This window comes from Gymnogyps californianus, chromosome 7 (assembly GCF_018139145.2).
Source record: "Gymnogyps californianus isolate 813 chromosome 7, ASM1813914v2, whole genome shotgun sequence".
In the NCBI taxonomy this organism is placed as follows: Eukaryota; Metazoa; Chordata; class Aves; order Accipitriformes; family Cathartidae; genus Gymnogyps; species Gymnogyps californianus.
Genome location: NC_059477.1, coordinates 38718401 through 38743430, shown reverse-complemented (window position 1 = coordinate 38743430; position 25030 = coordinate 38718401). Strand labels below are relative to the sequence as shown.

General features: G+C 37.4%; 1 protein-coding gene across 1 annotated transcript in view; it reads left to right on the top strand.

Annotated features, from left to right (window-relative positions):
* LRP1B (LDL receptor related protein 1B) overlaps positions 1–25030 on the top strand; it is a 749866-nt gene that overhangs the window by 300022 nt on the left and 424814 nt on the right. The window lies entirely within an intron of this gene.

The window sequence follows — 25030 nt, the reverse complement described above, 5'->3', positions numbered from 1 at the left end:
AGAGTTAGGTATTTTAATCATTGACAGGAATGCTTAAATCTATTAATCATTTTGTTGTTGTTTGACTAATGTTCTATTGTTGGGCTTGATTTACCAATGCATTCATTTGTTGCTTGTTATTTTGTCACTGAATTATAATTTCATTATTGTCTGACCTTGTTTGTCCTTTGCTCACGCAATTGCAATGTAAGGGTGGTTGAAACCATTTGGATAAAATAAAAAACAATCCAAACTTCTGTTTTGCAATGAAACTGGATGGAGCATAAATCTTAGTTAGGTTCAGCTGATTTTCTGCTGTGGTTGCAGCCGTGACTGCTGGCAAGGGACCAAACACAATGAGACAGTCCAACCTGGAGAGCTACCCAGGTAGGCCAGGAGCATGGTGAACTAGACATCTCCGAAATGTCTGATGGTCCATCATAAAATCTCATAAACTGCAGTTTGGGGACTGCTGAAATTGTATTTTGAATTGTTTTAAAACTAATAAGCCAGATATATTGTATATATGTATATTTCTATATTTCTATTATTGCTTCAGTAGTTATTTACAGAAAAATGAATTGGCTTTTGTTTAACTGCAAAATATCTGCGACACCTTCCCTCTTCTAATTTGGTGCTATAGATAGAAAGTACAAGACTACTTTCATTTTAGGCTATTCCATGCACTAAAAAACTAATATAGTAGAGTAGTTATTCATGGAGGGAGGGGAACATTTTTATGCCCTGATTTCCAGTATGTAGGGAAAAGCTGATGTAACATTTTGAAAACAAGAATTTGGTGCACTCCAAAATGTTTGAATTCTAATCTTCCCCAGAGTTCAGGGTTACTCTGGTGCATTGGTGTAATTTTCACCCACTATTCATATTTTATACTAGTGTGGAGCCAGAAGTATTGGAAAGCCTGCCTCAGAGGACTTCATCTTAAGTTGCAAATTAGATTTCCGAGGCATTCATATATTAGCATGTGTATCTAAACCCAGGCCAAACTAATCAATCTTTCTACCCGTAACTAGTATTATGATAATGATAATTAATCAGATAATGGATCTAACATTTGTGTGATAAACTTTTCTTTGGGATAATGGGACTGTGTAGAAAAAAGAAATAACAAAACCTTTCACTTCCGAGGGATTTTGTATCATTTAAATTGGAATCACATGAGAGATTAGGAGATGAGAGAGACTGTCCTTCCCTGCTCTGATAGCCTCCGAGATAACACATTTTTATGATTACAGAATTCACCTGTTCACCAAGGTTAATAGCTGTTTGAAACAGTGGCTTCTCTTTGGTTTGTATCCTGTACTGCAGCAGGCATGTTAATAAATCGTTCTGTCTAATAGCTCTATCTAGGCTTAAAGGCTTAAACAGAAGAGTCCATCCCCAACTGAAACAGAGAGTTTGTGCCTTTCTTACATTGTGTGCTAGTGTTCTCACTAACGATCAGGGCACTGACTCCAAGCCTTAAAATCTCCCGCAGCTCCTCACCTTAGATTTGAATTCAGCTCTAAGCCTGTCATGGAGGATGATTATTATTGTTGCTAGTTAACTGCCTTCTCCATCTGTGCATCAATTGAGGGGATATCCTCCCAAACGAAAACAAATCTGGCGGCTGCCTGGAAATTTCAAGCAGCTGTGTCCTATATAGGTACGGTTTTATGTGTGCTACTGCTGAGAGATCTGCAAAATACACCACCACTGAGACTATTGCCTTGCCCAGGGTGGATTGGGAATGTGATCTGTTAAAGAGAAAATTAACAGCACAATGAAAGACGAATGTTTGCTTTTAACAGCTCTTCTTTTATCTTCTTTTCAGAGCTTGTTTGTGCTTTATCTTCTTCATGTTATGGCAGAAGTTATGAATGTTGATCAGCCAATGCAGATCCTCAAGTACTTAGTCTAGGAGCCGTTTACCTGTTCATACAGTGGAAGCTTGAGTCAGATTCAGTCCATTTTACACAATTTATTTCCTAAAAGCTGTCTACAGAGTGTTTTGTGTAGCAGAGAGGGCAATTTGGCTTGAACAGGATCATGTGTGTTCCAGTTTTAGCCTACATGTAACTCGCATCAATGTCCTTGGTTGTAGAAAGGGCACCACACTGCATGTGTTCCTAAATGGCTATGGGCTAAAGGTGAAAATGCGGTACAGTGGGTAGGTGAGTAAAAACGGAGAAGAATGGTCATGCCAAAGGCCTCAGGAATAACCAAGTGATGGGCCTGGCACTGCTCCTTCTGCCTCGCAACTACTCCGAATGTGTTGAAAACAGAACTAGACTTCCATGTCTCAGGTTAGGAAAGCACTTGGTTCCTGCGGTATTTTATTCCAAAGTCCAGGTGTGCTGCGTTCATTATCTTGACTATATTTGTTCTGTGAGGTCTGTATAGACCTAACTTTCATTAGATGCTGTATTTTAGTTTATCTGGAGTTATCACTATTAGAAGGACTAAGGTGGCTGTAACAAATTCCCTGCCTTCCATCCCAGACATGGGTGCATTTCAGTTTGAGGACAACTCTTAGCTTGCAATTACTTTATGATCCTTTTGCATGGAAGATTATTACTGTTCAGCACTGACCTGAATATTTTTCTTATGTGTTAATACAAGTGCTTGGAACTTTGAAGCAGAATAGAGGAATAAAAGCATAACCTCCCACACCAAAGAGCTGTGGTATGAAGTGGTTATAAGAAACAGTTATGAAATCCTAATGTCCTGCCCATACTTTTGATTTTTGGGAGGCTGATACATTGCTCCTGTGGCCAGCCGTAGGGTTTGTGTGCTGTGGAACCTGCTGTTCTCCTCCTGGCAGCCCTTGGCAGGCGTAGGAGGGGGGAAGGCTCAGCATGCAGGTCTCTGAGGTTGGTGCACCTTTCCTTCAGTGGCTTCTCAACAACAGTGTCTGTTTGGTCCTCGTGCTTTTTCCCAAAACACATTTAAATCTTCTGCATGGAAATCAAATGGAAAAGAAATTACTTTCATTATGTTGGTTTTATTTGTTTTCTGACTTAGTCTAATGCACAGGATTATTCTCGCCAAAATAAATTACGCATTAGAAGCAGTACAACAAAGGTATGTGCTGTTTCAGTGGAAATAAGTTGGTATCGGCAAAAGTGCATAAATATGAGAGAAGTCCAACTGTGCATGTTAAGAAGACAATAAATGAAAGTAGGCTGTTTTTACACATTTTTTAAACAAAATTGTTATTCATTACTGCGCTGTCTGTGCTTTCATCCCTTCTTCTGCGTTCTCCACCACCTCCTTGGTGTTGACTTCTGGAAGAATAATATTGTACGGAAGAGGGGTTTGTAATTTGTGATTACAATTCACATGCTTCCCTAAAGAACACTGCACCGTGCTAGAGTTATGCCGCCCTGGCCTAGAGGTGGAAGCAGACTTTCTTGATCTTGCACCCCATTGAGCTGAGTAATGAAGGTAGTGGAGAGCAGCCAAGGCATCAAAAGCAGCCACCATCCACTCTGCTGTCAAATTTCCTGGTTTTTTTATTCCTTTTTTAACGCAATACTCAGAAGTAATCAAATGTATTGTTGTAAATATCAGCATGTTATTGCCGTGGATAAGTTGTTCTGAAAAATCTATATTTCATGGAGTCTAAATTGTGCTGAATATCCAGAGGTATTCACTAGCTACTTCTACTGTTCCTGCTGTTTTTTTATGTACTTCAGGGAAGTCATTTACGATGCTTGAGTCACCAAAATTTAAGGTGACATGACAACCTGTAAAAGCATATCAGTCTCCCAGAGACACTTACGTGCCATAAGAAAAGCAGTTAAACAACTGAGAATCTTGATGTTGATTTTGTCAATCTTCCTTACTGTCTACTTTCAAAAAGAGATTCGCAATTCAGTATTTCACACTGACTAACCCTTCTTTGCCCCTGAATGACCAACATAATTGTGTGGTTCACCCTGGCGCAGTGAAACCAGCAGGCAGCCACCGTCTGTCCTGCGCAGGAGTGTTAACCTTGTGAGTGACCCCTCTAGCATGAAGGCAAGAACAAATGGGGAATGTGCTGCTCTAATATTCCATACTGCACAAAATTAGAATCTATTTTAATGATGTTCCATTTTTCTTGTGTCCACCCCAACACTTACTCATATCAGATGTACTTTCTTTAAGGACAAGCTGCAGCGTCTTTTCTGTTACAAATTCTAACAGTTTTTTCTACAAAGCTGGAGCTCTAGAAGGAAAATGAAAACTGTTTGCTGCTGATTTTCCACCTACATGGGAAGAATTGCAATCCGCTACTCATGCTAAGGGAAACTCATGGGAGCAAGGGCACAGGATAAAGTACGCTACTAAGAGCACTCATTGGAGTATGCCTGTCTTCTTGAAGAGAGAACTATTTATTACTAGGGTATATATGCTGGGTTCTTTTTCTGAAAAGAAGAGGTTTTTCCAGTCCATGATCTCTAGTCTCAAACTGGACGTGATTCCAGGTGTTACTTTCACACTTCCAGGCAGTGCCTACTGGGTGCTAACTGTCCAGCAATTCTGATTTGAAGTTGCTTGGCCATCCTGCCAAACGTTTCTTCACGGTGAAAAACACCTTGTAACACATTGTGGTTTAAGTTTTCCGGTCGGTTACAAAGCAGATTTGTGTACTTAAACCCAAGCAAATGCCAGTGTGTCTCCTAGCCATGCGTTTGATCTATGCTTTCTTGTCATATTCAGAAGTGACTTGTTTAACCAGGTAGTGTATGTGCCTGTGTGGAAGTAGATATGACAATCTATAAATGGAGCTGGTTTTAAGTGGAGGTTGTAGTTGTTTCCACAGCACTACCCAGCACCACTTAGGCATGTACACTGCCCTGAAATAGATGACTGTTTTTCTGCTAGCTTTAACGCATAATTTTCATTGTCAGTTACATCCAAGTCCACATAACAGACTCCTGATATTCTCCTCAATCTCTTCAACCATTGAACTCCAAAGTGGATTTGACTAAACAGAGCCCATTTATATATACTCTCATTTAGTCCTGACTGCATCATAGATAAACAGTCTGCCCTGTCCTCTTTATCTCTAACATCATCTTCATTGCACTTCAAGACACTTGAAGTATACTTCAGTGCTATAGTCACTGTGCTATATTCACTGTGACTGTATATGGTCACAGTCACTTCTTTTACTATTAGTCACTATCCTATTACTACATTTCCTTTAATATCTGTTTTACCTCCTGGGAGAGTTCCAGTTTCTAAGTTGTTTTTTTTTTTTTATTTTCTAACCCCTTACTGCAGTGTCCTAACACTTGGAGTGCTTCTTTTGACCTCTCTCAAATGCATACATAGATTGGGTTGATTCCTTTATCCAGCATATCACCTTCGCAATTACTGCTTCTGTTATCAGTCCCATCACAAGTACTTCACCTCTCCTTGTTGTTTGTAGTGGTACTCTTTGCTATATATCTTTAAAAAAGTATGTTCCTCGCAGTGTGTTCAAGCTAGCACTGAAATTGCATGAGTTGTCATGTTTTCTAGAGAATGTCCCAACTTAAATATCTGCAAACCTGTTTTGTTTACTTTCTCCTCTTTTAGGTGGATCATCCTCTTCTCTTACCACATTTCAAGTTGTCCTGTCTTTTTCCTGATGAGCTCTAATGTTTCATAGCTCAGAAACTTCCATACTGTAATCCACTGGAGGTTAATTTGTATACACCTCTCTCCATTTAATCATGTTCAGAGTCTTCCTTCTTCTTAGATCATTCCCAGTAGTCTCTCATTAACTACCACTGAAAACAGCAGAATTCTTCCTATTAACTGCCCTTTCACTTCAAGGCAATTTCTAAGTCTTTTGCCTTTGTCTGTTCTGCTCCGCTCTCTAAAATTGCCAGTGATTATAAGCAGACTTCCAGTCGTACATGAGACTTGCTGAGTGATGGTGTAAAGACGGCATTGAGAATCTTCTCATATTTTCCGTCTGTCCTCCAGGTCCCATCCAATGGTCTGTTTGCAAACGGCTTTTCTGAGTTGAATAAGTTAGGGGAATGTAGACAGATAAGCATCAAACAAGTTCCTGGCAACAGTGTATTTCTTCTGTTCTTGTCATACACATGACAAGAGGACACTTCATCTTAGTTTGTTGTGATAAACAGAAACAGAAGCACAGAAATGCATAGATGCACACAGGTAAATTTCGCCTCAGATCTTAAGCCTCAAGACTATCACAATCAGTGGGATACCTGCTGGCTTATGTGAGCACCCATTTTCTGTAGATTCTCGTATCCTAGATCTGCTCAGATAACTTCCAGTCTTTCTGTTGGGTACATCCGATGGACCTGAAAAAAAGTCAGCGCTGTCTGCTGGGGAGGTGTTGTGTCACACCAAAATGCTCAGTCTAAAAAAGCTGCTGACTTACTGCTAAACTGTGCTCTCTTGAGTTGGGGGTAGGGGGGCAGATATGGTGCTTACTTTCCCACTTGGATTAAGTTACATTTTCAAATTTGGCACAAAATTTTAAAAGTAGAAGTTATTTTTGCTAGTGGTCTTATGTGTTTGTGTGTATAAACGTATGTGTAATGATGCCTTGGTTAATAACTACCACTTGGGAGACTTTTTCTCCTGTTAGTCTAAATCAAATTCATTATGTGAGAAAGTGTTTTAAACATTTTTCTTGCAGATTTGCCTTTTCCCTTACATTCCAATGCCATTTTGTTCTTCTCTTTTTTCCTGCTGATATATTTAGAGTTTTGTTTTGGTCAGCTTTGCTTCATGTTCCGGAATTTTTCTTGTCCATGATAATCAATTTCTGACACTGGAAGCTGATAAGAGCCAGCAATAGCGGTAAATTCATTTAAGGGAGGCAGCAAATATGTATTTAATGCAGATGTTAATGTTAAAAATCAGATTAAGTTTATACACTTTGGTTGTGGAACAAAGGCTGACACCCCTACAGAAATCGCCATTTAAATTCCATTTTCATTCCTGTTAGTGTGTAATAAATAAATACCACCCATGACAGTAAGGAAACTGACCGAACAAGAACAACAACAACAAAAATATCCTGCATAGAAATTTTCTGTTTTAGCTTCTCAGTTTTTGGGTTGGGGAGGGGTTGCCTTTTTTTTTCCCCCCTCTAAGTGCCATTTACAGGTGTATAAGCTAAATTTATTTCATTTCCACAGCTTTAACAGATGTTACACCTTTGACAAGTATTCCCCAGCCAAAAGTCTGTGCATTTTAGTTATTTTAATGTCATTTAACTGATTAAAGATGCAAAGGAAAATAATACAGACGTCTCCTTTGAATCAATAGATTAAAATAGCATTCTGTCTTCCTTCTTTCCTTTCGTCAGGTTTTATAGTTTAGCCATGCATTGATTAAAAGAAATTATACACAGGAAGACTCCATGGGATAAAAATTAAATCTGTAACACTCTCAATGATTCTTAAATTTTAACAGAATTTAAATTCAAGTTCTTGGCAACTTTGAATCAGTGTAATTAATTTGATTTCAGTGAGATTATTTGAATTATAGTTGTCAGAACTGATTTCTGAACCTAACCAAACAAGCCTTTCTTAGATGAGTTCTTCAGTAAAATGCAACCAAATATAGAAATTAGTGTCCTTGTTCATGCAAAGAGAGATAGACGGACAGCCTTTACCACGTGTTCTACAGTATGAAAGACAGTAGCTCTAAGTACTTGGAAAATAAATGTATAACTGTTTCAGACTGACAGCAGAGCCTCTGAGCACCTGGAATTTTAGTTGAAAGAACTGGACTTACATGTTGTTCTTTCTGAACTGATTTCTGGAGTGTTATTACATGGTCAAATGTACTGTAATATTGAGTTGATTGTGTTTGCCATTTTTCTTTAAATTCTTGATAGAATTCCAGACATAAGCAGACTAATTGTTGTAGCAAATTTAAGTTTACGATGAAGGAAATATACTTTTTTCCCTAAAGCACATCTGCGTTTAATATAAAAGGAGATAGCAAGTTCCAGAATATGGAAGGTATTAAGATAATGTTATTTATTTACTAATTGTGTAGTCTAGAGACATCGACAGTGCAAAAGGTCATGTTAATATTCTGATGGTACTTTTTGAGATTTCAGGAAGGTTTCTGCTTTATGTTATAATGGTTTCAAGACTCTCAGTTTTTCCTCCCCACAAACCACAGGAAAATAGTGATACCCTAAAATACCCAAATGCCTGAATTCATTATTCTCACTGGTATTGTCATTGGCTAGAATGAGATTATAGGCAGACCATAGTTTCAAAACACAGCTAAAAAGGTGTCAGACAATATTGTTATTTCCATTTTATAGAGAAGGAGGAAAACCAAAAGAGTTTAAGTGACTTATCAGGAAGTCTGTTGCCTTACCAGGAAATAAAATGAAATTTCAAAGCACCCGAAACATGTGGTTATAGGTCCTCTCTGTATTACTATGGCGCTGTAAAAGTAGTGTATTTGCTGACTCTCTTTTCAATTGGTGCCAATGAAATTAATCACTGGGTTAATTCTAAATACAGTTTTGCTGACTCGCCCAAACTATGCTGTCATACATTATTATAACAATTTATACATGCTGACGGTTTTATACTCCCGAGGATGAAGTTTTAAAAATACAGTATTATTTATACTAACATGTTAAGTGACAAGAAAATTCACTAAATATAAAAGCATGGTCTAAAATTCCTCAGAGCTTTCCCTGCCTGAGTGACCAGCTAGTGAGATTTTATGTGTCGTTTCAGGTCCAGTTAGACAACTTGTCTTCATAAATCTCTTCAGCATCTAGCCAGGTGATAAAATTCATGTCAAACATGACTATGCTGTTTATCTTTTTATGTGCAAGTTTGTACACATTCCCACTCCTTCCACTACTATTAGATCTAAGTAGACAAATATGATATATATATCCTGTGAAAGAGTGCTGATCAATATATCTTCCAGTGCTTGAAATAAAGATTTCAGGTTAACAAATTGATGGAACTCCACCGATCTTTGTGAAGAAGAAATCTTCATTGTGGGGTAGATTGTGAATTTCCCATGAGAACAGAGTAATACTGAGAGCTCATCTGTATGTTTTTTCCTAGACCATAACTACCAATTAGTATAAAGCATTGCCAAGAAATTTCTGTCAAAGTATGTTCTTCTGTTATTACAAAAGATTCCCTGAACACTCCAGAAAAAATACGGGGACTTGTAAGTATGGAGAAAAATAGAAGGAAATCTTTATTAAGGAATGGGGGGACTCTCCCCACCTCCCCTTTCCAAGGTAAATAATAATTTTCCACTTCTTGACAAGTGGTACCAAATATCAAAATTTTGTGGCTTGCTTCCAAATGAAAAAGATGAGTACTACGTAACCAGAGCTTTATGTTCTTTGTGTAATGAGTATATTTTACACTACATACGTTGCTCTTCGAAACAAAGAAGCCAGAAGCAGCCCACACAGGCAATCGCCTCTCATTGGAGAACTTAAACCAGAGATAGAGAAACCTGTCTCTAAACCTTTCTCTAACCTAGTTAGAGAAATCGGGATGGACAGAGAACTTCCTAATTTATTGTCAGAAACCTTCCTCAAAGATTCTCTATCCAAAAAGCAACACAATAGCATTTTCTTTTAAGACTAAAACCTTGCTCATCTAAAAGAATAAATCTTTATCAGTTAAATCTTTAAATGTTTAACACTGCCATCTGGTGACCTTTGCCATAACAACAGCAGTATATTTCAGAGTATCTTTCTTTTGAGGATCTGAAAGGACTGTACAAACAACTGCGCATCTCCAATTGAAAACCCTACTTAGGGGAAACCTGCGACACTTGTTGTTTCTATTCGTCTTCCTTTACAGTTTCCAAAACGGAGATAAGCCAATTCATAAACTCATATTTTCTTCTTAATAATAACACAATTGAAATAATACCTATGTAATATTTTATAGTTATAAAGCTATCTGTAAAAAGGCACATGCGATTATTGCAGGGTAACCAGACATTAATAGTCCCTTATTGAAAGAGTCCTATGAACTATGGTAGGATTGCAGGCAGTGTCTGAAGACAAATCACTTAAATCACTGATGAGGACCCCATATCCAGTGATGAACCTTAACTGTGATAGTTTCCCTTCTTTTCTCATCCAAATTGATATTTTTAATATTTGGTTTATTGTAAAACTCTTAAACTTTCAATGCCATTTTTCCCCCAGTGACAAGGTAGTCGTAATGCATGTTCTTAATCCTTGCCTGTTTTGTGCATTGAAATTTGAAACGTTGCAGGACAGGGACCCTCTAAACGTGAGTTGTGGGAATCTCTCTATTGATCTGTGGGGACTACTAGCAGTAAAACAAGCTGTTAGAAATATATTTGTTTTAATTTAAAAATTAAATTTGCATTTGAATTTAAATTTTGAAAATGGTTTCAGAAGAGCAGTCATTAAAAATGCCTTTGAATATTGTTCTTCCTTCATGGTTACAAAATTAGTGCAAGAATAGTCCTCCCTTCAGTAGAGGAAAGAAGAAAATTAAGTGGTTTAAGTGGTTTAGAGAGTTGTCCTCAAGCATCCACTAAACATGACATAAGGAAGCTGTTCATTGACTGCAGAGACGGTGGGAATACCTTTCTCAGACAAATGTGAAACACCTGCTAAGCTCTGAGACTTTCAGCATTCATTTGCACGCAGTGTCCTTTGACGTGTAGAATAGATATAGGTAAATGAACGGAAATGGAAAACCTACAAAGAGCTTAAAAGTGATACACATGTCTTCTACCTCATAAAGGTGCACTTGTCAGTTTGCTGTTAGCCTAATTAGAGGAAAAGTGAAAAATTGAAAACCATACCCATGCAGTGGGAGACATCGCACTGCATGTTTGCCTCGATGCAAACCCATTTTTTCACATCTCTTTTAGTGATAATATGTCTTCATTTTCTTATTTCCATTCACTCATCACTAAGTAATTATTGCCTGTCCTGCTTATTCCATCAGTTCTTTGTCACGCTTTATTCAAAACTCAACTTTGACATTTTATTCCCTTTCTGAATTTCAGATTTAATGTGTTGTTCAGGTCTAGAGATTGTGGGAGTGTGTTTGTTTGCATACTACACTTGGCTGCTGCCTTGCAAAATACATTCTGTGAAAACATTATGTTCCTGCACGTGAAGAGAAATGCTGCATGTTACTGACTGATGTAAAGGTCTAAAACATTGTAGGGAATAAATCTACTGGGTTGATTTGAATTTAAAAAAATAGTACTTTTTTCTGGGAAACAAAAGTTGGTAACAAACTAGGACTTGGTGAATGTTTTTGGTGGCTTTTTAATTGACATTTCAGGTTTTACTGAACAATATGAAAGGGATGGTGAATTTTAATCACATTTTCAGAACATATTATCCTGAGATGCACAGAATTTTGGGTGAAGGGCCCTTGCTAAAACATCTGTGCTTAAATAATTTCATCAGGAAGCAAGAGACACTGTTTCAAACTCTGTCTGCTTGGGTCAACATGAACTTCGTCCTGCCTCGGTTAACGCAGTTTACTAGATCATCATGCTGCAAGGTATTTTATGTGGGCAGCTCTCAACCTCTGTTGACACTGGTTTCTCATTAAATTACTGACATATCCTTTAGTGAAAAAATGGAGCCTAGGTGTATGCTTCTGGAGGATGAACACTGAGTTCTAGAGTAATTATCTTTTTAACTTTTTGTTAAAATACATATTTAACTTCTTAAAGTGGAACATCCTAACCAAGATTTTTCCTGGGAAGACATAATTTCAAGTCAGGCAAGTGGGATCTCTGTTTCAATCTCCCACAAACTGGGTATCAAGAAGACTAGTTAGGGAATGAAAGACAGCTTCTTCCTGTCTGTTTTGATAATAAATGTCTAAATTTGTCCTTAAGTTTTATTGGCTAACTTTATTAAAAATGCCCACAATAGAAATAAAATACTTTGTAGAACTGGGGAGAAATTAATGAAGGGCAACAAGTTTTATTGAACAAGGATGATGAAGTAACTATTTTTTAGGAATAATGGAGCGAGCTAAGACTCTTCATCCTCAAAAATGGTTGTCCATATTGGAATATTCTAGGGGTCTATAAAAGCATGAGTGATATAGATAGGGATTGATATTCAGTATCTCTTCTATAACAAAAATTATGGGGCATCAGACAAAACCAATGGGTGGCAGGTTTCAGAACAATCAGCAGAAGGTATTTCTTCAACATGTTGGATAAGAAGCCTATGAAACTCTTCACCAAAGAATGTTGTAAATGCGTGAGTTTACATGGGTGCAAGGACAAACTGGATAAGTGTATGGAAGAAAAATCTACTGAGGGTTATTGAATATATAGCAAATATAGCTCCCTTAGAAAAATCCCTGACATGAGTATATTTAGAGTCTGAGACACTGCTAAGGGGGAAGTGTCACATACTTGCCCTGTTCTTACTCTTCCATGGGCATCAGATATGGTCAGTGTTAGCAAAGGAGCTGCATCCACCATTGGCCAAATTCCTTATTAATTCTCAATTAGAAAATAGCTGGGGGAAAGGTGGTTCTGCCAAAAATAAATGAATCAATACTTGAGAATATACATTTTTGGCTGACCCAGACATTTTTTTAATTCCTGTTTTTCAGTTTGCTCAAGGGATTTCCAAAGGAAATAGAATTAACAAGATATAGTTACCGTTGCCTCTTTTAAACTTATATACAGTCTTATTGGTTCCACATGCAGATGTGTATTCATGAATAAATAAGACATATTGATCACAAGAAAGAGACATAATTTGATATGTATTTGCTTTTAAGAGTGGTCAGATCTAGGCCTTATTCCAACTACTATATTTCTGTTTGGTTTTGTTTTTTTTCTTTTTGGTATCATCCTTATTTTATCCTTGGATTAGCAATAAATCTCATTTCTAGAAGAAAATAGAGTATACTCTACCATATATCATTCCTAAACCTCAAAGTGAAAAGATCTCTCATCTTTGAAACTCATAAACCCATGCAGTGGAGACAGAGTTTGATACATAGCAGTAGGAGCAATTATCTGTGTCCCAGAGGATCCTTCAGTTTGTGCTAACACTGATACCTTATTTTGTACACAGGTCATGAATGCTCTAATGACCACAATTCATGTTGCCATTTAGAGACCAGGAGAGCACGCCGTGCCCCTCCTTGCTTTTACAAGACTGACACAAACAGTCAGGGCAAAATCACAGGATATATGAAGTTGCTTTTATCATATCAGCACAACTAACAATGCAACAGTTAAATGCGTGTAAGCATTTCCATTAGAAACACAATGCTTGGCATTTAAGATCTCAACTGTTAAAAATTCCAGTAGATAAAACACAGTGTTTTCTAGCTTATTTAAAAATTAAAAAAAAAAAAAAAATCAACATCTATTAAAATAAAATACTTCCTGTTGGTCAAACTTTCTTTTAAATGGGATAATGAAAAATTTTGAATGTGCTAGGCCACCTCATCAATGATTTTAAATGGTGACACTGCTTTGTGTTGTGTAGTAAGTTACATTCAAACATAAAAGCAAACCTAGGGAATCAGTTAGTTCAGCTTAAGCCAGGAGGGAGTAGCAATGTACATTGCACATTGTTTTGCCTGCAGAGTTGCTCTGCAAGTGTGTGAAGGAAAGGAGGGTGCGAAGGGCAGGATCCTTCCAGTGTACCTTTCAAGGGTCACTCTACTCCCACGTTGAGGACAGACTCATTTGCACACAGGCATGTAATCTCCTTAACAGGAGGGCTCGGGAAGTGGGGTGTAGAACCAGCTGAGGTGGGCTCATGTCTGCGTGGGTATGTCCAGTCCCACCTGGGCAGCGGCACAGCTCTCGCTAGTTGTCTCATCATTCTGATTCCCGTTCAGGGAAGCTCTAAGACATGTGTCAAACACGATACATGATAGTAGTTTTATGTGTCGATCTCTGCCTTACTCTCTTCTCTTTTCCGTATTTCCTGCAATTACAGTGTTATTTACAAAATTAGTGCTGAGCTTGATAGTTGTTTTCAATCTTCTCATTATTATATTGTTGTGTATTTTATCCCAAACTAGAGCACTGGGACCATAATTTTAGCAATTATACGTTCTTCCTTCTTATTCAGACAAGCAGGAGCCCATCTTTGCTGAGTGTGTAGCTACGTTAATTACTGAGTGCATTACATGGGACTCTTGTTAACAAGTTAGAAAACAGCACATATGAAAGAGGTATATGAGCTGGTCATCATAAAGTGTGTTTTCCAGGCAGTAACATTTATGTAAATGTACTTGCGCAATCTGAGCTTTGGAAAGCTTTGATAAAGTATAAAGCAAAACACTAATTGGTGAATCTATCAACAGTGGAACCAGGAGGGACTTCAGTGGATAAAGATATTGATAACAGATGAGTCTTCTGAGGCAAGATAGTGACTGAAGGGGCGTCTTCAGACAATGTGGTTTTCTTTTCTGCATTTAATTTCTAAAGAGAACAATGCAGTGAGATGCTAAAGTTTGCTAATGACATTAAACAGTTGGGAGAAGTCAGTTCAAAGGAAATGATAATGTTCCAAATTACACAGCGAGATTAAGGGACTACACAGAGATGTAATCAAGATACAGAAGAAAATTAATTCCGAAACTAAAGCAATAGTCAAGTTATAGCAAGGGTGTAAAGTCATCCTGTAAATACCTACATTCTGTAGCATCAAATTTGTGAGCTTGAATGGTTAGTTGACTTCTTTCTTCTTCCTCCCATTCCTTTAGAAACCTAACAATCTTAGATATTTAAAATACTGAGACAGAGGTGCCAAAGACTGAGACCTTGCAGCTGCTTCTGCAGCTCTGATGTTACATGTTCCTTGGAGCCGGGAGTGTTGGCTCCTTTGCTCTTTTGAGCTACTGCTGAAGTGTATCAGCCTCAGCTTGAGTATCAACCCCAGCTTAGGTATCAACCGCACTGATGGAAATGACAGTGTAGGAACTGAGTCATCAGTGCTAAGGAAACTAAATGAAAATAAAAAAGCTCTGTGTCAAAGCATGAGCTAGGAAGGAACTGAGATCACACACAATTTTTTTCTTTTTAGCTCTTTATTTATCCCTGTGGATGACTGCAGGAATTCTAGAATAGGATTTTTAAAACATCAGGAAAAATGGTAAGGAGTGGACAGTTTACAGTACACAGAGAGTTGATGAGACATCTACTAAGTTGGTTTTGTTCCCCTTTATTTACTTTTCCTTTTATCATGAAAGATCTTTACCAGATCTTACATATTTATTAAATTAAGTCAGATATTTTTTGTTTGATGGAAATTCAGATATTAGATTAAAACAAATTCCACTAAAATACTGTGCCTGTTTCTTTGTCTAAATTGCAATGAAAACATAATTACTATTTTTGCAGTGTAGATTTGCATATATGAGGTTGCCTCTTTATTAAAGTTATGCAAGAGTGGAGTTTTAGACCACTTTGTTAAATGCAAAACTCTATATCATTTTATGTGTACACACTGTATACATTCCGTAGGCTGCCAGAGAATCCATACACCATTAAGATAGAGGTTCGAGAACTAAACGTGTCTGATAGTTTTTACATGCTGTAGGATACCCACTCTTGAGCTGTTACTCCACATAGGCATAAGTCTCCCTCAGATCCTTTGTGAGGTGTGCCCGCCCTATGCAAGGGCTGTAATTTGTTTTGGAGAGATATTGTTATTACAGGAATCATTTACCGTAAGGACCTGAAGTGCTTTATCTCTGTTGATCTGTAGCTAGTCTCCGTGAGATACTGATGTCCCTTCATCCACAGATTAGTGTGTGTAGCTCATTTATTTGACAAAATACTTTTATATTTGTGATATTACATGATTTATGTAAGATTAAACATCCCCATTTAAATATATACATGCTATTTCTTTTCCTAAGAAGGAACAAACCTAAAAAAATTGAATACCAGATGCTGGTACAAGCTGTTTGAATGACTTGAACATATATGCCTTGGCTGGCTTCTGATTTTGGCAGATGAAGAATGAAGATTTCTTGTATTGGTAGTCCTTCTTGCTCCACCCTGAAAAATGCAAAGCATGTAAAATGAAGGAAGCCAGACCTGAATATGTCACAACATCAAGGAAGTTAAGTGGGAGCAAGTTGTCCTGTATATCTTTTTCCACACGTTCAATTTTTTTGTAAATATTAAAATATGTGAAATATTTTGCTCTGGAGTAATCCTTAAAACATTTAACAAAAATATTGGTCTGTTGTGACTGCACCTATTACATTTTATTGTGCCATCAATTTTTGGTCACAATACATGACGCACATGCATCATAGATCACACAATTGATATATGCTCCCATTCATCTGATGTGCCACATAAATCACTTCAGATAGTGATATAATATTTTAAAGAATTGACAGAACCGGTTCAGCCAGAATTGTTTTTCTTTTCTCTGGCTGAGGTGATTTGGTGGAAGTAAGAGTGGAAAGATTGTTGGTAGGTCAAAATTTTATGGTTCTTAAGAGAAGAAAAAGGTGCAAGCAATCAATGACCCTGCACATAATTAACCTTGACATTAAAATCATTGTACGTCGATAATCTATCAATAGAAGCAATACAGAAAGACATGTTCACAGTGCTGGAACAGAGAAACTGTGCTTAACCTAAAACTTCTCATGGCAAACAAAGTAAGAATCAATATATTGCATTCTAGAGAGCATTGTATGACTAAGTTGAACAGTACATGTTACCAGTCTGAAGATATCTGAGATATCCTATGAAATACCCAGCCAAACATTTGAACAGACATTGAATAAGAAAGCTGCAGATAGCTCTTCTCTCTAACTCTGAATGCAGAAATTTTCCAGGCTAATGATTTGACCTTTATGTTGTGTAAGAGAAGCACATAATTTTTCAGGAGTGCACAATATAAATGAAATGTGATCTCCTTTACAAAGTAGTATTTAGTCACCAGAACTCTCTTGAGAGCATTGCTATATTAAATACATATTATAGGCCAGATACAGCTAAACTTTCAGAGTGGATGTTTATGTGGTTAAGCGTTTTGTTTCCTTTATGCCAGTGGAACATACAACATCTGAACTTAATGCTTTCAACAGTTAGGACTTTACCTGCTGAATTAAATATGCAGTGCAAGTGCTCACTGGCTTCCAATTCTAACAGGGTCCACTGTGTGCTGCAAGGGAAGGAAGTATTGTGTTTGCTAGTAAGAAATTTCCATCAGTTCTATTTTTTATTAATTTTTCATTTCTCCTTTTATTTGCCTTTCAAATATACTACACCTTTGCCTATTTTAAGATGCTAGCCTTTCTTAGTTGACCTTTTCATCATGTTTGGGTTTGGCAGGTGAGATACTGCTCATCGTCCCAGTAGTGCTGGGAATTTCAGCGTGTTCAGCTGTTGCTGTATATTTCTTAAGCTTATCAAATATGGCCTTTTTGGAAGAAAAAGTTGGGAATTTATAAGCTTGCTGAATAACTCATGAAAATAGTTGTAATAAACACTATGTATTACTAAGCACACGTAAAACATGTGACGATGAGCTTTCCTAGCATTAGGAATCTAGACAACTCTTACAGGTTCTCCACCTACATTCTCAGCTGGCCCCATACAAAGTATTTTGATGTGGCCCAGCATCTCAGCAGAGTTTCCTAACCTGCGCAGGAGCCGTACCGCCCTGCCTGCACGCCACAGGGGAGAGAAGCGGCTCATGACCAGGTCAGAGAACAGCCTTGATTCCCAATGCAAGTTTATAATACATGTTCAAATGAGTGAGATTTATGAGATGATAATCAGATCTTAGCTGAAAGGTGTAGTTCAGTTGACTTCGTCTTTCACTTATGGAGATCTAGAGACTGTGTCTTAACTGTGCAGTTTTAAAAATTGGCACTACTGTTGTGCTTTACTCCATTGGGAATTATGATTTTGACAATAGCTTTGTATATTTTTATGGCAGATTTTGTCATAATGCCAAAACTTTGCAAACTTTAAAATACAGTTATTTTCAGCATATATAATATATATATTATCTTAACAAATAAATCAATAAATTAACAAGATTTTCCTTTTTTTTTTTTAAAGAGCGGAGTCAACACTCTGCAGCTGAGTGTCTGGCCATAGACAGTTCTACAGTGTCTGCGTTTTCATTTATTGAGAGGAAATTCTCGCTCATGGCTTATGTTCACAGTGTAGGTTAGGTTTTTGCAAAATTATTTACACATCGTTCATACATTTCAAAGGTTTTAGCATGCAACAGAATAATCGATTGCCTAATATAACAAACAAACTGATGAGGCAGGTCATGCACTGTCACCACCATTAGCCTTTTAAATATGGCCAGGTTCAAAAGCCATGACTTCAAATTACAACAGGCCTTGGCTTGCTCTGCAAGCAATCTCTCCCTCTCCTTCGGATCCACTTCCAGTTGCCAATACCTTCCTTTTATGTGGTGTGGAAAAAATGATTGAACTTTCTATTGCATCTAGGATGTTAGTGAATAAGAATCCTTTAAAATGATGTTGACCCTATTGAGATTTTTAACTTTGCAGAAATTCAAGCAGAGCAATTTAGATGCTTGAGAGACATAGTTAATTAGAAGTTTTCCTGCCTGACCTAAGTGGATCGAACTGTGGGAATGCTGATATAAACAAGTTACTGTATAACCCAGAAAGGTTATTTAAGTTGTTGGTCAGGAAATAAAACAAATGTAAGAAATTATGCAAGTTAGTAATACAAGAAGGATTGATACTGATTAGCATATATAAAAATGAATCACCCAATAAAAATTAGGCACCATAATACATCAGTAAGTATAGGTAAGAAATATTTGGATACATACAATTATTAAGATCAACATGTAATGCCTGCTCCCTTGGAGTGTATCCTGAATGAAGTTTGGGGTTTTTTTTGGCACTGGGTGAAAACTTACAAAATGGCCCAAGGCTCAGTTATACCTTTGATAAATGACCAAACGGCCTGGAAAGTTTCTTCCTTCTTTACTAAACGCTCAAGTAGAGCCTCATAGAAATATTTCTTTCAGTTTTTTCCAATTTCAGTTTTTGGCTGGACCAGTTAAGTTTGTCTTTATTGCATAGTGCAAGTGCTGTCCCAAACTGGAAAGTCTCTTAAAAATGGACTTGCCCATTTGAAGGGAAGTGCCACCTTCTTGTGATTTCTTCTGTCTCACTGCTTGCTAAGGCTTCTACTTCAGGTTTGCACCAGTGTTTCCTTCTTTACCATTTTCTGACAGTTAAAACATTCAGCAGGCAATGACAGGTACGGCACTTCTCCTCCAGATCCACAAGAACTTTAGCAGCTAATCTTCCCCAGGCTGTCTCAGCATGTCTGATCTGATAACTGTTAAGTTTCAGTAAGTATCTACTATTCCTGTACATAATTGCATTGCTAACATTATTATTACTTTGCGGTGAGCAAAGAAAAACAGAGGTCCAGAGGTAAACTACACTTACAGACTGGGGCCTCCAAGTTGCGTTGCCTCTTTTTCTCGCAACAGGAAAATGACTTTCAACTAATGTCTGTTTTATGTTTGGTGCTTGGTCTGCAATGTAACTGGACTTCTTAATAGTTGTGGTGCATTGGGTTTTGTGGCCATTCCCTTCACAACTTTTTTACTCAGGACATAGTTAAATTATCCCTACAATTGAAAAAAAAAGTAGGTGCAGAAAAGGGATTAGTCACATTCCTGGTGGTAATATTGATCAGTAGCTAGTACACCTGATACAACCATCAGCTCGGGACGTTCACTGGCCACTGGCTATCAGTACCTGGGAAGATAAACCAGAGGAAAGATGACTCTGCACATGTCTTGTTGGTAGTATATTTCCCTAAGCATTGGCTTCTGGCAATTTTCAGAAACAGGACACTGAGCTGATGGATTTTGTGCCTGAGCCAATATAGTATTACATATATCTCCCTAAGCTACTTTCCTCATTTTTTTCACTACTTCTTGTTTTTCTTATTTTACAAACTGATCATATTTGTTCAGGAATGTCATGGAGCAGATGAGAACCCTCTGTCCTGTGGACATCTTAGACATCAGGATGTACTGGGGACTATTGCAAACAGCTTTCTTTCCCTGCCCTGGTAGATGTTTCCTCTCCTGCTTATCACTGTAAGTTCCATGACAAATTTCATAGGAGCTATAAAACGGGTCATTTCTGGTTTATCCTAGAAGCAATTAATCTGTTATGCCAAGAAGACAAGTCTCCCAAGGTCCTCTGTCAGCTTGGAAAGAGTTTCTTCTTTGTATCTCCTTTTAGCTTTCAACTGTGCCTTACCCTTATCTGACGAATGGCTGGAACAAAACCTTGTAAAAAGACCAGACACTGAAGTGGGATAACCAAGTCACATTAGTGACATAAGTTCTAAGTTCTTTAGCACCATTGGTTGGTTGCTGGAAATAGGGTTGGGCTTTTTTTCTGTCAATATTCCAAATATTACCAAATAAGCATTCTGCAGTCTTTCCAGTCCTCTCTCAGGTGCTTAAGTCCTTGCTGCGGTTCTTTTCTATTAAGAAATTGCAAGTTTCCTTTAACTTCTCTAGCCTTTTACCATGAAAAATATTTTTGTCAGTAGTAATTGCATTACTAGTCACTTTGTCCTGATTTGTCTTACCATTGTGAGACAAATGGACTTCATAATCTGTCTAGACGGTCTGGTTGTTACTTTAACAGATGTTTGATCTTCAAAAGCAAGACATCCCTCAGCTGTTTTCTAGAAACCCTTCAGACACTGCTTTAATTCATTTTTATGTGTCCAGCCCTTGTTTTAAATCATATTTTTCATTTTCTGAAATATCAGTGAGCTATGAAAGTACCTACACTGTTTGTTACATCATGGATCATCAGGAGGACCAATGCCTAGCTACTTTCCTTGGAAACTGAATTCCATATGTAACATTTGCATTGCGCCTTTTTCTTTGAAGCAGTTAACCGAATTCAGGCTCTTGGAGTTTATTTCAGGTACAAAGAAAAAAAATGATGCTGTAAGTAATTTTTTTTTTTTTTTTTTTTTTTTTTTTACACAATCCTATTTAGTCACAAAGAACATCCAAAGCTCTTTTCTCTCGGCCAGGAATGGTGACACAGATGATGTCTCCGGCATTCAGCCCAGGAGCTTTCCTGCTTAGCTTTTTTTTTTTTTAAGGACAGAGCTCCCAGAACCTCTTTGGCTGTGCCCCAGGCTTATTTGCAGCTTTTTTTCTCTGCTTCACTGGTCTTTCTACTTCTCTCTCATTAATAGAAAAACGGTCACAAAATAATACTCAGTGAAACTCCTGTTCCCAAATGTCCTGTGCGTATCCTATCAAGCTGAATAGTGACGGTTGCCAGAATTTTAAGGAAGTCTCAAATTGTTTCAGCTACCTGGTTCCACAAAGGAGCTTACTGGCTTCTTACCAGTATCTTTCATGAATTCGCACAGACAGCTAATTCTAAGACCTATCATCCACTCAAGAAGCAGAACATAGTGAGCTGATAATCAAAGCAGCTCACTTTTGGATTATTGAGTATTTAACTCCACTATAAATAGGCTGCATACAAAGAATTGTTCAAAGAAATTAAAGAATTATTTAAAACAAGAGATAGTTATTTTGGAATGTTAAGAAGCCAAAAGAATTGTTGAGCTTCATTCTTAATGTATATTTACCACAGATTTTTTCCCCCTCTAATTTTAGCTATAGAAATGGGGGAAAAAAGCTTGTCTTAAAAAAAGGACTTTTTTGCTGAGGCTTCCTTTCTTAACACTGTTTATTCTCCAGAAGGATTTCACTGTTTTTCTTTGATGTGTTAGTATATCTTTTTATTTCTTCTATTTTTCCCCTATGAAAAAAATGTGTGCCTCCACATTTCTTTAACAGGAGCTGTGTACATGAATATTTTGTAATTCTTTTGACAAGTGAATAGTTTTGCACAATTTCGGTTATCTAGCAATATTCATAGCATGTTCTGTTAGTAGATAAATATTTTTTTTAGTAGTATTAGGATGAATTCAATATTGTGGAATTTGTAATTATACAGTTTGGAAAGAAGGATAGTGTCCAGGCAGCTATTTTTTATACTGCTATAGTTGTGGTGTTTTAATAATTAAATATAGAGTTAATTAAGTATGGGTTAAATCCGTTCATTGATAGTTCTTGCTTTCTAAGTTGAAAGCTCTCTGAATTTATATATGTGCATATTTTCTAACCTATACATGCCTGCCTATCCATATCTTTATTTCCTCTTATTTTTGTTGGTTTCTAGACAGACTAAAGACTTGTGAAAAATATTAAAAACAGGAAGAATAACGTCTGAAACAGAGAGGCGCATGTTTTATTCATGTAGAGAGCTGTTTAGGGCCTGGAACTAAACCATTAAATATTCTATACGTTGTTATCAGAGGATGCTTGCTTTCATTCCTTGTCAGTTCCATATCTTTTTCTGTTCTTAACATAGTTCCTTTTCCTCCCTACCGATCCCAGCTCTGGTTACTTGCCTATTGAGATTTTTCCCTTTTTACTTTCATTCAGACTCCAGATCTGAGACTGGTGTTTGACTCTCTCGCCCCTGAGGCTGGAAGAGTACCAGAACAGAAGCAACACTCAGCAAATGCAATGATATATCTATTTCATATCTTACTCTCCAATGACACTGCAGAAAGATTGCAAACCACTGTTACACACATGATTTTAGTAGTTCAAATGAACATGCTTTTTGGTGTATTCAAACCGTCTAGTGGTTTTAGTGACAAGAATGCTTATAGAAACTTAGTTTTTAAAATAATATTGCAGAAAATTTTGCTTTAGATGCAGAAATTTAATATTCACATCAGAAAATAATTATTGTTATTGCAGCCATCCAAATACATGACAGAAACATAATATGTGTTCTGTGGTTTCAGACAATTATCTCAGCCTGTAAGTGCTGAGTAACAAATGCCCCAGAGAAACCCTAAGACAACTAGAAACTACAGATCAAGAATTATTTACAGAAATAGTTCACAGGGTATTTCCAAAGGCAATAATACAAATATCTGCAAAAAAATGGCAATCTTCTTATGAGTAAAAATTGGATCTTAAATCATCTAGTAAATTGATAATTATTTATCCATCTCTGCTTGGGAGTTCAAGCAAGTGTAATTGGTTGGTCCCTAATGAGATGCAGTGAAGATTCACATTTTCCCTGTTGAGCTGATAAAAATCAAATTAGAAGAACCTCTGAATATGTCTGTCAATGTTGTGTATGCAGATAGGCTAATTTCAGCTGTGCTCGAGAAAGGTCTATAAGGGCAGTGGGAGAGGAAAAGCAGGTTTGGAGCAAGAGGAGGTGCTAAATTGGTGGCAGTGTTCTTGTCTTTTTCTATGTTGATAGAAATGCAAATTGGATACTTACTATCTGAATTAATAACTGGTCTCCAAACAGACCAAGTGCCATTGATGTGTGCTATGCAGTTTTCCAAAGTATCAGTAAGAAAAAAAAAACCCAAACTAGATTTAATCATTTGTGGAAATGGGAATACAGCGCTGCATTTCTACAGAAAAATAAAATGCGACATGAGGTGGGAGCTATAGTCCAAAGTCATGCATAAGAATTCAGTGTTATATTGGGGCATACTTTTCCTTAGGTTGCTGTGCTTTGAGCCAGTGCGAATCATCTGCATGTTGTGCTACAGAAAAAAAAAAAAAAAACAACCAACAACCAGCAACTAGGATTTGAAGTGCCTCAGATAAATTTCCTCTTTTATTGCATTTGTATGATTTTCATTGTAACAAAATAGTGCTGTTTTAATGAATTTTAAAAACCTAAAGTTTAAGGGCTTCATGTCATTAATATTTTGTACTGTATGCCTCACAAGTGATATTCGATAGGGGAATGTTACCTGTATGTTTTCTTTACATTCTTTCATTGCTTTCCTTTTCTTTAGCTCTTATAGCTGGTGTTTCAATGGCCGCTACAGCCACAGTGACTACATAGTCTTTAGCGATACTTTCCTAGTTCAAGTTTGTACAATAAACACATCTTTATTTCAAATGGGGATTAAAATAAGATATTCATGTAACCCAACAAAAGTAAGATATACATTTCTAAGAAGGCATTGCTGAAATGTGCAATATTCAGGTTGTGCTATGTCAGTTCAATCCCACAGACTGAAGTGAGGAGGAAGGGCTGGCCATGCCTTTAAAACATCTTAAAAAAAGATGTTCACAAAACCCAACAGGTGTGATCAATGACTTGTGGTGAACCAAGAGGTGAAGTCTTTCTGCTGTTTGATCCACTTGCTGATTACACAGAGCTGCCCTCCATGCCCTGGCAGTCTACCGATAGCCTGGGGTTACCTTCCCACCGACTTGCCCATCTGCTGCCCGTTTGCTGCTGCCTGCCTGCCATCAGCTCTCCCCTGCACCTGCTGGAAATTCACCTCGAAGGTGTTTCAGATCCAACCACCTAAAAGTCCTGGTTTTGGAGCAGGGAGTAGTGGCTTCCTGCACCTTGAGCCGCATTGAAAGTCGAGTCAAAGGGAGCAGGATGTCTCCTCTTCTTTCCCCCAGCTATAGCTGTCTTCAGCAATTTTTCAAAATACAGGTAGCAATAATAATAAAAAACATCTCTGCATTTGTAACGTGATAATTTAAATTTTAGTGCAAACAGCATGTCCTAGTGCAAAACCTCTGGCCTAAACACCCAGACACAGCGTTTCAAGGGTGCGTGCAAATCTCACTCCAGAGGTTTAGATTTCGTTTGCGATGGGAGCTGCCGGATGTAAGAAATGAAAAGACCTCTTATGACACAGCCAAGAACCAGACTATTTGCTATGGAAGGCTTCTGTCCCAAATGCTGCCTGTTTGTGTATCTCAACACACCTGGTGAACATCTGATGAGGAGAGCTCTGGCAGAAGATTGAACAATGCCAGATTGTTACGAGCACACTCAGCTAAAAATCTGAGTGTTGCATACAATTGCATAAGCTATTTTTGTTACAGATCTATAAGCTGTACTTAACAATTCCATTTTCAAAAGACATTTTGAAGCATTGAGCAACAAACAATGAGGACCTTGATTTCCTTATTGTTTCA